Here is an 18,618-nt window from a genome sequence, read left to right as displayed (position 1 = left end):
ATTGGTGTAATATTCTGTCTGTGTGCTCCTTTATATCTTTATATATAGTCAATGCTTTATATATGCTACCGGCTTTTATATTTTCTTGTTTTTGAGGGTAAATATATTTTGTCTGTTGAAAGAACACCAGATGAATCAGAGAAGCAGTGTAAACATTGCTGATGTAAGTGATCGTTGTAGCAGCACATGCCTGATTTTTAATGCAATATTCTACTTCTAAGTGTACAGAGACCTATCAGCAACTATCTTTTCTGTGTCCCAATGGCAAATTGTGTTTGCTAATCCAAGTGAAACATTTTAAAAGGATAACTGATCACTGGAAAAATATTTTGCAATTATGTTTGCATAGCTGAAAACTGATTCCATGATTAAAAAAGCAATACAACTGGCTTAGATGAGTTTGGTGACTAAGGCATCAGCTATCAAATGGCCAGAAACAAAGAACTGTATTCTGAAAGATATCATTCTGAGAAATTATGTTTTCTAAACAAAATTCAAGAGTAGACCATAGGGTTGATTGACAGCCATCACTTCTGTTTGTAGGAGATAAAAATCCTACCTCACAGGTTCTCAACTGGCAGCTTTGTAATATAGTACAAACAAACATGAACATCAGTGTAATATCAACAGAACAGGTGGCCTCGGTTGCTGACCTAGATAAAGGTGTAAAGAAGAAACACCCCAGACTGACCAATGAAAATGGCCAACAAAACTGATTGTTGACAGAGTAAGACTAGGGTACTGTAGAGAAATCTAATCTGATCAGATGGCAAAGAAGAACATTTGTTAGACAAAGACCATTGCTGGAGGAGTGTAGCCTATGACTCCATCCATCAAGAAAGGTGGAAGTGTTGTGATGATCTGGGGGTGTTTTGGACTCAACTCTATTCAGAATTTGAGGGCGGGGCAGGGTAAATTCGGGCTGGCCTCCAGGCTATAGGAAACATGAAGAAAGATGGCAATGAATGCTATCACACCCTATGGATGACACTTGATTGGATGCAGTTTCCTCCAAAAAGGACAGCTCAAAGCACAGCTCCAACCTTTGCAGGAACATTGTAAAGGGAATAAGTCAGCTAGTAGGCCTATCCTGTCTATAATGGAGTGTAAGGGACATTTCTAAGCAACCCCAAACTTTTAAATGGCATTCTACAAAAATGTAAATACATCATGAATCATCTCAAAGATTTGACTTCAGGTCATAGTAAAATCAGCCAGTGCAATATTCTGCATGTTTAGCACACACACATTTGCACACAGTGCTGTATGTGGAAGAAATAAGCTTAAGATGACCGTAGAGTCATTTCAGCATGTTTTATTTCAGGTAGTCAAACATGAGCAAAACTCAACATGTTGCATCATTACATAAGTGTCTTCAGTTTACAAGCCATTGCCACTTCAACTATATTCAGTTCATCAAGTCTCAATCAACACCTTTAATCAGAACACTTCATGAGTGCAATTCAACAGGTACACACAGGTGAAGTAAGTTGTTATCCTGTTAACACGACACCCCTCTATCTGGGGGAGAAGTGAGAATAGCGGATGTGGATGGAGGCCAGCATGTAAAAACCTGAAAGTTGCTTGAAGAATCCAGTTCAATCTCAGGGCTCAGAGTTCTCATGCACTATGCTTGATCTCAGGCATCAGTCAAGCTTCAAATTTAAAAACAAATATTTATATAGAGCAGCTACAAACATTTTAGAGAATACAGTCACAGACATGATCTGCTTGATTACTAACAGAAGCTGGTGTTGGTATCTGCAGGCTAGTCCATCTTAAATTTTATCGCAGCAACCCAAAATGGTACTGGCCCCCACATGCTTGACGACATCGGGTCATGCTCCTAATGAGGCGGCGGATGGTGTCCTGAGGCATCTGCTCAGATATAGACAGGGCCATGAGCTCCTTGACAGTATGTGGTGCTACCTGGCAGTGTTGGATGGACCAAAACATAATGTCCCAGAGATGTTCCAATGGATTTAAGTCAGGGGAGTGTGGGGGACAGTCAATGGTATACATTCCTTCATCCTCCAGGAACTGCATGCACTCTCACACTATAATGTACATTTTTTCCTCTGGTTTCTCGTTGGTGGAATGAGTTGCCTATGTTCTGTGTTCCTGTGAGTTTTAGATCTTTCAAGAGGGGTGTAAAGTTGTTTTATCATGATTTTCTATTGATTTTCTTATTTTATCACCAGTTTTAAAATATGAACTGTCAGGTGTATATTTAACAAATGCAGTGGCGCCAGCAGAAACATTTGACAGGGGAGGCCATTGCAAATCTTTGGGTGGCACACCAAAACGGGGGGGTTATTTAAATTAATAGTAATATATCACATATAATATATTAGGGCCACATAAGAAGAGTTTGGCTCCAAAACGCTATATTCTCCATTTAAATGCATTTTCATAATTCATTTTTTTTATTAAATGATTATTTTGTTTTCGGATCTGTAATTGGGTAATTGTTATTTAATCAAAACAGCACAACTGTACTTTTATTTATATTATCTGAAAAACACAATTAAATAACATGACTTATTAATGTTTATTATTATTATATTATTATTGTCATTATTGATATTTGATATTAATGACATTGTTATGATGATTATTTTGCACAATGTTGGCTACCATCATGTTTAAAGTAAGGTTCATTCTGTAAATCCCTTTGGACAAAACCGTCTGCCTAATTATATAACTGTAACCGTAACCATGTTTTTACAGAGCTTTGCCATATGGGTGAGTTAACAGAGTTAACAGAGTTAACAGTTTGCCATACAGAGTTAACAGTTAACACTACCTCACTTACTTCCCTCAGGATTTAGTACACATCCTCATCACTGATAAGTGTAATTGCCCTGGTGTAATTCAGTGATTGTGTTTTAAAAGGACTTGAGAGACAGGCAGACAAATAGATGAATGGACACATACCTTCCATCAAGAGTAACAGTAAGAGATAAGGAAACAAAATGTGTTGGCCTTCCATGAATCAACCAATCACAAACTTTCTGTGTCAGATATTTGACATCAGTGCAGATTTAAGCTGATGATACAACATCTTGAGCAATGTTGCTGGGCAATGTTCCTCATTATTGTGGTTCTGGCATGTTCTCTTTGATATTGGGCAACAGTTTCTTTTCTGAAAAACGTTAATCATCAGTAGGGAAATCATCATGATCATCCAATCACAATACATGAAACTGGTTATGTGGTTGCCCAAAAATTGCCCCATGTATATGACCTTCATAAATGATAAATTAGTCATAACAAACAAAGTATATTTTTTAGGTATATATTTTTTTTTTCAACAAAGAAAAGCATACATTGGAGGTAAAAATATGGGTCTAGGGACCTGAGTATTTCAATGTGACTTTTTCAAATATTGACAGTTTATGAGCTAAATATGGCTATAATACTACATGGAAATGGACTTAAAATAAGCAGAAGGGATATCAAAGGGATTGGATTCCTTGTATCAAACAAAGTAGAGAAAATACATTAGGCTATACAACAATTTAAGACTAAAGGAAGCTGAGATAACTTTTCTCTTTTCGGCGGGGGCCATTTTGGATTTTATGGATAACTTCCACTAGGGGGGCTACCCCAACTTGTATCCATTAACACCCTTAACCTGACCCTAGCCAGATGAATGTCGTTCCGCTTAGCTCCGCCTAGCTTCACTCACATCCATCTGGGACCTCTTCCATTGAGAGTGATTTCTCCAACCAACTTTATGGTTTAGCCAATCAGGACGCAGGGTGGGAGTTTCATAGATGTGACATAGCGTAGAAGCGACTGTGAGTCTGTTATTAGCGTCACGGGTTGGCTTCGATGTGAGTGGTTGAAGTAGCACGTCAATAGATGACGGACAAGTGGCTTATTCAATCATATGCAAGCATTTTTTGATTAGGCCCAGCCTTCTGAATCAACACTTCAATTGATCGGTTCCAGATGGATGAGTGGAGCTAGGCGGAGCGAAATTCATCTGGCTATTGCCAGGTTATAACACCCTGCCAAAAATCAAAAACGTATCCAGAAGCAGAAGTGCCCAATTTTCATGAATTGCAATCTAGCTACAAGGACAAGACTGTAGTTTACCGCAGAGAACGTCTAATAAGGGTAGGATGATTTCTGCATGACATGTAATTCCCATTTCTTCTTGAAGCTGAAATAAATCTGAGAATGTTTATCGGACATGCTTGGTTTTTACTGCAGGTAGGCTACGTTAATCTTAAGTTATATCAATAGCCTAGAGTAGCCTAGGTAAAATAATGTTACTGTTAGCATTGGTTGAGTGATAGAGGCCAATTTGATTATTGATGTATTTGTAGAAAACCATAAATGCGGTTATAGGCTATACCAAGAACATTGATAACAGCACTAATTGCATCTTTCGACTGTCATCTCATTTGCTTATAACCTAGGCTACTAACAGGAGCTAAGTGAGTTAGCCACAACACGTTCGCTACGTGAAGGTTTTCTAATGGAAAATATTATAGGCTACCTGAAAGATAACCTGATGATGCATCCTAAACACCGGGCTGGGACATTTAGCTCAAAGTCTCAAAGCATCTGAGTCAACGTTAATTCCCAAACACCCATATATAGGCTACTTCAATCCTCTCTATTTTCAAAGGTGATTCAAGTAAGGAAGAGCATGGCTCAAAGTAGGACTGAAACTACATAAATTCGTCAAAGTGAATCATTTGTGTCAACTCGCCGCAATGTAGATTTATTAACGCACCCGTGATCTACATCTCCATTTAAACCAAATGTTTTAGAGCGCACGTTGAGAGATGTATCCAGGGCAGGGCTACACATATTTGTTGCACGTGCTACATTCTTTGCGATGGATGATTTAGTACCAACGTTACACCGGTCCAATACAGTTTTGCCTATGGCTATACCGTGAGACTGAGACGTTTTTTGTTTGTTCGAAGTGCGTGTTTAGGGTGTGAGAGGGGAGTCGATGTGCTTTGATTCCAGCTTGGTAGTAGTAGTCTATGCGATTAAAAAACACGTGTGTGTGAAGTATCCAAACAATGATAACGCTTTCATGGCTGCTTCAGCCATAGACCTTGAGCTACTGTACAGTGGGTTGGGTTCCATTTAGAAGTGTCGCTTTCCGTGATTCACACAGCTGCGTGAAATGTATTTAGCCTGGCTAGCGCCACCACTTCTCAATGAGACGTGGTCTGGGAACCAAACGTTCATTTTCTCGTATTTGAAAAAAATGCCCAGATCCGTTTATTGGGTGCCACGGATGTCTATCAAATGCGTCTGTGCATAGCCAGAGACTTTCTAATGTGGAGACACAGCACTCAAAAAATACTCCATAGAAATGCATGGGGCTAGTTTGTCACGCCAATATGGCCGTTGTCTACACATATCCCACCCCTTCCTCGGCAAAACGTCGACATGTGAATACATTGAGCCAATCATGTGGTGTGTTGTGAAGACATCGTGCCAATCATGTGTTGTGATCTCGCCGCTGGAGCAAGATTGGTGTCGTGAAGCCTTGCGCACGCGCACTTCTCCAGCTGTATCGCTGTGTGGGGCGGAAGCTGCACTGAATACAACAGGAAAGCCCTGCAGCGCATAGTGAACACAGCTGGAAGGATTATTGGTGCTTCACTCCCCTCCCTGAAGGACATTTACACCACCCACCTCACCCGCAAGGCGACCAAAATTGTGAGTGATGCAAGTCACCCCGCTCACAATCTGTTCGATCTACTGCCCTCTGGGAAGAGGTACAGAAGCCTGCGCTCCCGCACTACCAGACTCACCAACAGCTTCATACACCAAGCTGTAAGGATGCTGAACTCTCTCCCTCCTCTCCCCCCTCCACCCTCAGCTACATAACATCCTGGACATTGGACCCACAATGGCCGCGTGCACTACTCCACTTGCACACTTGCACACTTGTACACTTTACAACTTGTTGTTGTTGTCCTGAAAACACAACACTTCTGCTGCTCTTACATAACTTGCACCACTATGTCACTTTCTTTCTTACTTAGGTCAAACAGAACTACCCAAGCCTTTTATTGGCCTGACTTTGCACTAGTATTTTATTGACTGTCTATGCACAATTTCAACCAAATTTTGCTGCTCTTATTTTTTTCATTATTATATGTGCCCTCTTATTTACTTACTTTTTTGTTTACTTGAATGTTTTTCGATTTCTTAAAAGATTGAGCTTGGTCTGGCGAAAGCCAGACTAACCATGGACCTCATAGTTGCAAAATGCAAGGGAACGTGAATCAGCATATTATTTGCACAAACAATAACGGACTGTAGCTCTTCAACTTGGCCCGTTAAAATGTGTATAAACAGTCTAGCAACGCATTTCATGAAGGCCCTTTTGGACATGTCAGTTATTTGCACCACTGGGTGCAACGGCATTTTGTTTTAGACTACTGGTATTTAATTTGTGCATTGACAATAAAGCTGAATATCATATGAACTAGAAGACTAAACTTATGCATATGTAGAAGAAGAAACATTCACAAAAATCCATGACATGACCTCTCTTCTTGATAGCTGTTGAAAACTGCATGGAACTGACAGGGATTGTTTTGTTTAATAATAAATAAATAAATACATTATGCTGCTACCTGCTTTTCAAATACAATGTAGCCTAAAGGTGTACCTTTAATCAGTCCAGTTGCAATGGATGGACTGTGATGAACTGCCCTACTTGTGATTGTTTAGATATTTTAAAGGTTTTATAACAATGCTACAAATTTTTTGGCAAGTGTTACAAATCTATTCACCTTTGCAGCGCCAGTAGGCTACTTTGTGTGCGGCCCACAAACACACATTCCAAACAAGCATACACAAAATTTTCAAGAGTGGGGGATGGAGTAGAAGATGGAGACAAATTCATTTATATGATTTATTTTCACGGAATGGATGTACAGGACTGAGCGGCGGTCATATTTTGTACCGCTATGCGGTACATCTAGTTTAGACAGAAGTAGCTATTGCACTGGTAAATAGATCACAAATTCCCATTGAGAGACTGTATAGCCTACTGATAAGCTAGCTAGCAGGCAAACTAACTTAGCTAACGTTATATTATAACCATTGTTCTTTTTTCTACCTGTAGGCTATACGTTAACCTTTGTTCACGGCCTGCTTAAACACAGCGCATAGGCCTAGGCTATTATTATCATTCACTAATAAGGTCAAGATTTCACTCAAGCATCACTCAAGCACTAAAGAAACACAATTGAAACAATAGATTGACCATATTGTACAACTGCAAAGCCCTATCATAGGCTTGTTACATTCATGACATGAAAAGTGGAACTTATAGAACGAAAATGAGAAATTACTCAGTCGGCTAAACGTTTTAAACTTGCGCAAAACTGATGAACCCAGCATCGGTGCGTCGCATAAATTAAAACACAAACTGAAGCCGCACAGCTTGACCATTGGACAATCCTACCACAAAACCTTTCCATAGGCATGCAACGTTTATGACATAAAAAGTGGAATATGAACGCATTTCATCACACCTTACAAATAAACGGGGCTGTGGCCGCGATTTTACTGTTTTATTGAGCTCTCAGCGCAGTGCTGACTTGCGCGTCTTTGATGAGCGTAGGCCTATACGAAGGAAAGCCCTCTAATCGGACGGGCAAGACTGACAAGTAGGCCAGCCCGTGGCTACGCGTAGCCTATGCCAAACAGGTGCTTTCTCTTCGACCTCCACAAATTAAGCTAAAGTTAATTCCGTAGTCGTTTGAATAAGTTTGCGATTGACAACGCTACGTTGTGATAAATAGGCATTCTAACTTTTGCAAAGTCAACTTGAATGCATCAAATTTGAACAAAGTTGACCGAGGTGAAGTTAGTTTGATATTTGATATTAGGATATTCGACAGATATTAAAAAAAAAATGTATGCGGCCGGTTACACCCTGTGTTTGCAGACAATGCACAAACAGAGGACCTGTCTACTTGCTCCCAGCCGACCTTAGGGACCGTCTAAAAAGTACCTTCTGAATTACCTTCATAGTCTTTTTTGTCAATAGCTTTGACATCATGTGACCTAGTGACTCCAAACCAATTCAAAATAGTTATCCTATATAGGACTCATCAGACACACCTCTTTTTATAGTCACTGTATGCACACTGTATTTTATATGAATATTTTTTTTTAAAAATACATTATATCCTATATGAATGGTCCTCTTTTTTCAATACCTCCCAAGTCATGTGATCTAGTGACTCTAAACCAATGCAGAATAGTTATCCTATATGGGACTCATCGGGCATAGGCCTACCTCTTTTTATGATCACTGTATGCACACTGTATTTTTTATGAATATTTGAAAGAAAATACATTATTTCATATAAGAAACGGTCTCCTTTTTTTCAATACCTCCCAGGTTATGTGACCTAGTGACTCCAAACCAATGCAGAATTGTTATCCTTTATGAGACTCATCAGACACACCTCTTTTTATAGTCACTGTTTACACGCTGTATTTTATATTAATATTTTAAAGAAAATACATTATTTCCCATATGGTCTCCTGTTTTTTCAATACCTCCCAAGTCATGTGACCTAAGGACTCCAAACAAATGCAGAATAGTTATCCTATATGGGACTCATCGGGCACACCTCTTTTTATAGTCATTGTATGCACACTGTATTTTATATGAATATTTTTAAGAAAATACATTTTTTCCCATAAGGAATGGTCTCCTTTTTTTCAATACCTCCCAAGCCATGTGACCTAGGGACTCCAAACCAATGCAGAATAGTTATCTTATGTGGGACTAATAAGACACACCTCTTCTTAAAGTCACTGTATGCACACTGTATTTTATATGAATATTTTAAAGAAAATACATTATTTGCCATTATGAATGGTCTCCTTTTTTCAATACCTCGCAAGCTTTTTTCTCGCTAGACATCACAGATCAACATAGAACTGTTCTGCTATGTGATACTAATCAGACACATGTCAATGTGAAATAATATTTTGCATGAACTATTATATTTAATTTTTTTTAAAGAATCATATTTATTTCCTATGGAAAACAGCTTTTTGCTCAATAGCTGCCATATAAGGGGTCCTAGACAACACAGATCAATACAGAACTGTTCTGCTATGGGGTACTTATGGGGTAATCAGACACATCTCAATATGAAAAATGATTTGGCATCTACTATTATATGGAAGGTATTGAGAAAACACAGTTTCCATAGGAAACAAATGGGTACTATAAAATAGTATGTGCAAAAATTATATTAATTTAAAGTGTGTCTGATTAGTCCCATAAAGGATATTCTGCATTGGTTTGGTGTCCCTACGTCACTTCCCTTGGGGGGGGGGGGGGGGTATTGAAAAAGAAGACCATTCCTTATAGGAAACGATGAATTTTCTTTAAATATTAATATAAAATAGAGTGTGCTTTCAATGGTTATAGGAAGAGGTGTGTCTGATGAGTCCCATATAGGATAACTATTCTGCATTGGTTTGGAGTCACTAGGTCACATGGCTTGCGAGGTATTGAAAAAAGGAGACCTTTCCTGATGGCAAATAATGTATTTTCTTCAAAATATTTATATAAAATACAGTGTGCATACAGTGACTATAAAAAGCAGTGTGTCTGATGAGTCCTATATAGGATAACTATTCTGCATTGGTTTGGAGACACTAGGTCACATGACTTGGGATGTATTGAAAAAAGGAGACCGTTCTTTATGGGAAATAATGTATGTTCTTTAAAATATTCATATAAAATACAGTGTGCATACAGTGACCATAAAAGGAGGTGTGTCTGATGAGTCCCATATAGGATAACTATTCTGCATTGGTTTGGAGTCCTTAGGTCAAATGGCTTGGGAGGTATTGAAAAAAAGGATTCTGTTTCTTATATGAAATAATGTATTTTCTTTAAAAAAATCATATAAAATACAGTGTGCATACAGTCGCTATAAAAAGAGGTGTGTCTGATGAGTCCCATATAGGATAACTATACTGCATTGGTTTGGAGTCACTAGGTCACATGACTTTGGAGGTATTGAAAAAAAGGAGACTGTTTCTTATATGAAATAATGTATTTTCTTTAAAATATTCATAAAAAATACAGTGTGCATACAGTGATCATAAAAAAGAGGTGTGCCCGATGAGTCCCATATAGGATAACTATTCTGCATTGGTTTGGAGTCACTAGGTCACATGACTTGGGAGGTATTGAAAAAAGAGGACCATTCATATAGGATATAATGTATTTTTTTTTACAAAATATTCATATAAAATTCAGTGTGCATACAGTGACTATAAAAAGAGGTGTGTCTGATGAGTCCCATATAGGATAAATATTCTGCATTGGTTTGGAGTCACTAGGTCACATGGCTTGGGAGGTATTGAAAAAAAGGAGACCATTTCTTATGGGAAATAAGGTATTTTCTTTAAAATATTCATATAAAATATTGTGTGCATATAGTGACTATAAAAAGAGGTGTGTCTGATGAGTCCCATATAGGATAACTATTTTGAATTGGTTTGGAGTCACTAGGTCACATGATGTCAAAGCTATTGACAAAAAAGACTATGAAGGTAATTCAGAAGGTACTTTTTAGACGGTCCCTAAGGTCGGCCGGGAGCAAGTAGACAGGTCATCTGTTTGTACATTGTCTGCAAACACGGGGTGAAACCAGCCGCATAATTTTTTTTTGAACATCTGTCGAATTTCCGAATATCAAATATCAAACTAACTTCACCTCGGTCAAAGTTGTGTAGGCTACACCGCGCCAGTTGTAGTCTGCATGAAGTTCTTGCACAAGCCACCGTTTTGATTTCCGTAGGGGAGATGCGGGCTGAACCCGCTTGAGGGAGAGAGGTGCAGGGAGAGAATGGGTGCTCTACACTACGCACATCTCTATTAAATAATGTAGCCTAGACTAACCCATATTTTAAATATTTTAAATAAGCAATCATGGAAACAATAAGTCAATAGGCTAGACAGATATTGTGAGTAGGCCTAATGCAGGAATGGACGTTACAGTTATTCAGTAACTATAACGAATTACTGAAATTTAAATTGTAATGTGTTACCTTTAGACTACTTCGTTTTCCAATAAAGTAACAAAATTACAGTAATATACGTTACCCCCAACACTGGCCTATTGAACTTTGGATGATGGACAGATGTCAGTGCCCTAGCCTAATTTAGCCTACCCTCGGAAATAATTCTACATTGTCTTTACACAATATATTTAACTTGTCTAGACATGGTGTGGTCTATTGGGTTTCACGTAATTTCAACATACAGCTTTACAGAATAAATATTGTTAACATGTTAGCCTATAGGATTCCCACGGTAGCCAGCGTCTGTGACGACACCTGAGCTTACCAAAATGGCGCCCATAGAGTCATAGAACGTACTTCAACATATCCAACATATTCTCAGAGAATCAGAGAATGTCTAATAAGGGGAGAACCTTCACTCTCGGAACGCTTCCGGTGTGGTACTGCATCTAGGGGCACTCGCGGGCGAGTCCAGAATGAATGGAGGTCTATGGAGCTGTACCCCTCAAAATCCACTTTCCACGGGATGTAATTTTTTTTCAAGTAATTTGAATATTGTATTCGAAAGGGGAGGCAAAGACAATACACTTGGTTGAGTGTTATATTTTTTAAAGTCACTTAATTGTTCTAAAAAGCCTTTCAAACGTGTCAATGACATCATTCATTAGCATGATCATAGTATAGCATAGCATCAATGCTAGCGTGTTATGGGCAACAACAACCCAACCTGTAAGAAAACGAAAGGACATGACTCCCGGATTATTTCACTTTTGATTGATAATCCATATCCATTTTGCGAAAAATAAAATAAAATCTGAGTGTTTCAGTTGTTAAATAGGTGAAAACAATAAAATTTATGTAGCCATGTAGCTCCATAGGACCCCATGTATTTTGGACTCGCCCGCGATCGCCATCTAGGTGAACTCTGGTGAACTGCAGCCAAATTCGGTTTGTATGGGATTAAGGGCCCGTCCACACGGAGACACTTTTTAGGTTAAACGCAGAGGTTTTGCTTCGTCTTGGCCGAGCGTCCAAACGAATCCTGTAAACGCACTGCCCGAAACCGCACTTTTCTGAAACCTGGTCCCAGAGTGGAGAAATCTGAAACCGTAGCCCGTTTGAATTCGTTTAGACAGCGAAACTGCACATACTGCTTGCGTATCGATGCTGTCATCGCCACACCTCAGCTGCCCTGGACTTGCACTTATAGTATTGCCTAACAATACTAGTTTTCATACATGACATTACCTACGATTACACACGTAAGATAAATATCACAACTGGTGCTGCGCAGCGCCGATAACTTATGACTTGGTGGACTGAACACTGTTTTTTCCCGGTGTTTTTTATGCATTCTAGCTACTGTCAGTGACGCGAGAGAACTTAAGTTATTAGTGCGGTGTAAGTTTAGGCTACATTAATTTGTGCGTAGTGCCAGTGTCATTCATTTATTTTACATGTCTTACAACATATTGTGATACTCCGGACACTCTTGTCACATTCGAGGGAAACTTCCCGTACTTTATTGAAGTCAAGTAAACTGTTTTAGCCACAACTCACGCATGCAACAAGGCATTCACCACCAACTCTCTCGAACCCACACCACACACGCACCCGCGCACACTCCTAAACTCCACCCCCCAATTCCCCTAAAAGGCACACAACAATTTAAGAACTGACCAGTAACAGAACACAATTATCACACACAACTCGCAGGTTATCACAATATATACATGCATTCACAGTCGAGTGAAATCAGATATAAGCATACAAAGACGCTTAGAACTCACGTTAAGCAGATGGTAGCACACTGAATGCAAATGCGCGATTTGATTTGATGCAGGCAAACGTATTGACTGTTACTAACGAAGGTTTTATAGCAATATTATAAATGTGGCGACAGAATAGCCTAGAACTTGGGTAAGCCAGAGAGGGTTAAAGCGGAGCTAGTAATCAAGGATCTTTGGGTAAGCCTTGCGTTTAGTAGCCTAATTGCGGTGATAGCCAAAACTAATGTGAATCACGGACTATCCTACAACCAAAGAAAGTAAAGGTGATTAGTAGGCCTACCTGCGTTAGCCAAATAAAGGACTTCACAAACCTTAAAATAAAGTGTATTAGTTTTACAGTTGACTACAGTTGACAGTTCACCATCAGTCCACACAAACAATTCTGGTTTTCCTTGCACTAGCCATTTTGTCATAGCCTATTCTGTCTGATTGTAAAGCACAAACTTTGGTCAATTTCTGTAAAGAAACAGTGCCACCTATAGGCCTGGGGTATGAAGTAACGTGTTGAGTCGTGTTGAGATGGATCTGTTTGGACGCAAATATTCTTAATGCGGTTTCAGGGAAGACGGAGGAAAAAAAGATCGGTTTCGTACGTGTGGACTAGCCCTAATAGAGAGTGGGGAGGCTCTCCTGCCAGTAATCTATCTTGCTCTGTTCTAGAATCTTTGGTAAGAGTTACTATTCCTAAGCTACAAAGTAGCACCGTATCCAAGACTTTACTGCATTCTAAATAATGCCTTTGCCGTAGTGACAATAACAAGCGTGCAGCCAAAGCCTTAGAATGCACCTTGTGGAATGTCTTATGTAGGCTACTGTACCAATGGAATTAAATCAAATATAAATGATACATATGAATTGAAATTAAACAAAAACAAATAAACAAGACATGTTTATTTACACATACCATAGCCTAAAATTTCAAATAATACACAGATATGGCCTTATTATGGCTTCTATGCAAGACCTGCTCAATAAAACAAGCGCCCTCTGTTTCATTTGTAGGTGACTATATCTAATTTAATTGTTGTTATGAACTGGATATGTGATGATTCTGTGAATACTGGATACGGCCCCGTTGTACAATGCCTGCATTCCACAAATAGTGCAATCATACAATCAATGACTAAACTTATGCATATGTAGAAGAAGAAATATTCACAAAAATCCATGACATGACCTCTCTTCTTGATAGCTGTTGAAAACTGCATGGAACTGACAGGGATTGTTTTGTTTAATAATAAAATAAATAAATAAATAAATACATTATGCTGCTACCTTCTGCTTTTCCCAAATACAATGTAGCCTACAGGTGTACCTTTCATCAATCCAGTTGCAATGGATGGACTGTGATGAACTGCCCTACTTGTGATTGTTTAGAGATTTTAAAGGTTTTATAACAATGCTACACATTTTTTGGCAAGTGTTACAAATCTATTCACCTTTGTAGCGCCAGTAGGCTACTTTGTGTGTGGCCCGCAAACACACATTCCAAACAAGCATACACAATGGATGGAATGGATGTACAGGACTGAGCGGCGGTCATATTTTGTACCGCTATGCGGTACATCTTGTTAGATCCACAATGAGAGATATTGCTCCCAAAGTGTTGGATTTAGCCTACTCTCCCACTGCTAAACGTTAGCCGAAGCTGTGAGGGGATTTGAATTTGCCCTGCAGTTCCGTCTGGTCATCCTCTAATTCACAATGATTTCCAAAATCACCATCAACCAATCACAGCAACTTATCCACCATGTATTTAATTTAAAAATGGTTTGATTCTGTAAAAAACAGCCCCTGCTACAAGCCATCTTGTTCTAACTTAAAGGGGAACTTGGCAACTATTTCAACGTAATAAACCCATTTAGAAATCATTTGGATGGTTAAATGACCTGTTCCGGTGAAAATGGTGACTTTCCCCGCTGCCCCTAGCGTCCCCTAACCTGACCCTAGCCAGATGAATTTCGTTCCGCTTAGCTCCGCCTAGCTTTACTCACATCCATCTGGGACCTCTTCCATTGAGAGTGATTTCTGCAACCGATTTTATGGTACCGCCAATCAGGACGCAGGGCGGGAGTTTCATAGATGTGACATAGCGTAGAAGCGACTGTGAGACTGTTATCAGCGTCACGGGTTGGCTTCGATGTGAGTGGTTGAAGTAGCACGTCAATAGATGACGGACAAGTGGCTTATTCAATCATATGCAAGCATTTTTTGATTAGGCCCAGCCTTCTGAAGCAACACTTCAATGGATCGGTTCCAGATGGATGAGTGAAGCTAGGCGGAGCGAAATTCATCTGGCTAGGGTCAGGTTAAGCGTCCCCAGGCGGAAACCCAACCTTGCAACATTGAGACTACCGTCCCGGAAAGAAAAGTGAGAAACAAGAAACCGTGTTTAAATCCTGTTTCTTACCTTGTAACATCCACATTGTCTGCCGAACTTATGCTAACCGTTTTGCTAGCTTGTAAACAAATCCATGTGCTTTATCGTTTACCTTTTTCCACAGTTAGAAATAGCATAATGCACAATTTCTCCAGCAGAGGGGGAAATCCTGCCAAGTTTCCCTTTAATCCATTTTAGAGTATTTATCTATGGTTTGTTTTAAATATTTATGTTGCAGAGAAATGAGGAGATGAGGCTTTGCAGCTGCCGCCCATGTTGATCCCACTAAGTGTAGAAAGTTGGAAGGAGAGTCAGGCCTACCACCGTTGATGAGCAGCCTGTGAGTTAAGACGATTGTTACAAATAGAACGAGCACCAACTATTGGCACCCCTGGTAAAATTGAGTAAAAAGTGCTATACCAAATCAAATTGCCATATTTATTAGTAGGCCATCAGTATCAGAGGCGAAAGAAAGTGGTGACCCTACCTTTGGTGGTCATAAAGTTTGAATGTGTTTCTTGTACTTGTGTATGCAGGATATTATGCATTCTGATAAAGTTCCCTTGGCTTTTGAAATTAAAATAGCCCCACATCATCACATACCCTTCACCATACCTAGAGATTGGCATGGTTTTATTTCAGTTAGCTTAATAGCTGGTTTGATTGGCATTGAGAGATGATCTTATGGAAAGTACTCCATGCATGCATCCTTCCCAGAATGCACCGCAGACGCAGGAGGCCCTGGTGCATTGTGCAACTGTGCCGGTGGATAAGAACATCAGAATCTCTCATTTGAGACTTGGACGCATCACATATTTTCAGCTAGCAGTTTTTTTTGTTTATTTAAACCCAAACACCAGTCTGACCATCAGCAGGGAAGAACCTTGGAATGCTGGCCTTGTAGGCAGAAAAACATGTCCAAGACTGTGTTATGAGAGGGGGGAAAATGTAAATGGTTAAAAGAAGTCACACAATGATTGATGATGACTGGTAAAGATTGAAAGCATGTTAAGTGTAAGTTGATCCCACAAGATAGAGTAGTAATTAGTCCATCAAAGTTTGTAAATGCACAACTGTGCAAGGTTTGATGAACATCACACAAACACTGTATATAACATGCAGGATGTCCTTTGACCTTGACCTTTGACCCCACAACTTTGATTTCCAAAACCAGTCCATGTAGCCGTTGAAAGGATTAATGGTGCGATGTTTGAGGAAGATCCTTCAACCCCCTATAGGGTGATATCATCCATACTGTGCCATTACAGGTCATGGAACCACGCATACACGAATGCACACACAAACAAACAGCTGAAAAACAGTTTGCCTGCCAGTTCGCTATAGTGCAGGAGTAAATGTTTTATATAAAAAGGTTGTAGCTCCATTCTACCCTAACTTCCTCGCTATGCCATATACAGCACTTGACTTATAATACAGTATGGATCCAAATTATTGCTCCAAATTATGGAAGACTTTTGTGGAAAAAGCAGTATGGATGTGTTAAAAAATGTGGTGACTTTTTCTTCTGACTTCTTTTATGCATGGTTACCTTTATAAATTGTTGCATTTACTTCATGACTGAACACTTTCAATAAGTAACAACTAGGTCAGATAGATGTCTTGGATGTCAACCAAGGATCTTGTTTTGTTGCTTCATACTTTATTTGTCAAACTTGATTGCAGATAAGGAAATAATTGATGTTGCAGACTGTGAGTCTGCATTGTGCACACATGAGCACACACGGAAGATGTTCTGATCTGGGTCAAAGAAGTGACGCAGCACTCATTTAAAAAAGAGTCCTTAAAGTCAGTCTCAGGGACCAATTGGCCTATATATCTGGATAGCCACGCAGCTTGTTTTGGCCATTCTGAAATGAGTCCAATGAAGGGTGGTGCAAACCTATAAATGCCTTATGTTTCACATGACTTTTAGCTTGAGCCAAATTTGACCATGCCCAGGGATTGTTTTATATTTGTTGAAACGGTATTCTTTGTGAATTTAGTCATAGTATTTGTCTGCATGCAGCATTGTCCTGGGAAGTTAATTTGAAATACATAGTGTCTATCAAGCCTTCTCTAAGCAAACTCTATGCCAAAACTGCTTTGTGTAACTTCACCTTGGGCTCTTCTTCTATCACTGATATCTGCCATGGAGAGGGACAAAAAGACAAACAAAAAAATGATTTGGCCTTGACTCTTTTTGCATCGCTGTGGAGATGGAGATGTGACGAGACAAAGACACCTATACATCCAGCCATTTATACAAGAAATAAAGAATGACATTGACCTTGCAGCTTGTCTTTAATGATCTAGCTTATGGTCAATTGGTCATTATAGGAAATATTTTATTTAACGTTATGATGTATCAGGTGCAGGGATGTAGTGGAGGCTAAACGTAAGTAAACACAGTTTATCCACCTCTTATTAGAGTTTATCCACCTCTCAAAAGAGTTTATTCACCACTTGCAAAAATCACAATTATCCACATTCACAATATGTACACTCATCAACACTCTAGGAACCATTTAATACCACAGTTATAAACATTGGACAATAACCTCAACCATCATCAAACATGTTCTGAATGCCTTTTTCAAAAAAATGGCGCAGTCCACCTCACCGAGATCACATAATTCATAGTTTACCCACCTTTTATTTTACCACTAAATCTCTGATCAGATGGTACTGTTTTTGTGACAATACAATATGGGCTCTCTGTTCAATTTCAGTGGGGTAGGCTATAACCTTTCTCCCTTAGTGTAATAAACCATTGCCAGGGTGCACCTATTTTTTCACCAAATTCCTTCACTCGTGCTTCTTATCCATAGTTTCCCTTTATTTCCTTTTATCTCCATAATAACCATTACCATAACCACCAATAATGTCCAATCACCATCCAACAGCCTTCCCTGAGGGAACTCTGCCATTTGGCTTGGAAAACAGTTTATATAACAGATCCTTGTGGATGTACTAAAGCCAATCTGTATACTGTGGTTGGTTTTGGCACCACTGCTGTCAGAGCAATCTCTCTTCTTCAGCATTCATTTCATTTCAGCATGACTCAGAAACCCTCATACGGTTTCTCTCGACAGAGTTGTCCTTCACCTGTTGCTGGGTGTGTTGGTGAAAGCTCTTCCAAAGCCAGGATCACTGGGGCATGCCCCCCCACCCCACACACACACACACTATAATAAACATTTTCTTTACCAGGTCCACCCAACATGGTTCACACAGAACACGTTTTTAGACTTTTCCCTTCCACTCCCTCAAACCCCCTTTTCCACCCATCTCTCTGCTATGTCATGATGACCCTCTTAGTGAGAATGTGTCCACCTCTTTAAAATAGTCCCAGTTACAATACCTTATTATCTCCTCCACACTGCACTCTTT

This window comes from Alosa sapidissima, chromosome 21 (genome assembly GCF_018492685.1).
Source record: "Alosa sapidissima isolate fAloSap1 chromosome 21, fAloSap1.pri, whole genome shotgun sequence".
NCBI lineage: Eukaryota > Metazoa > Chordata > Actinopteri > Clupeiformes > Clupeidae > Alosa > Alosa sapidissima.
The sequence above is the reverse complement of the archived record's forward strand: the minus strand, read 5'-3'. Positions refer to the sequence as shown.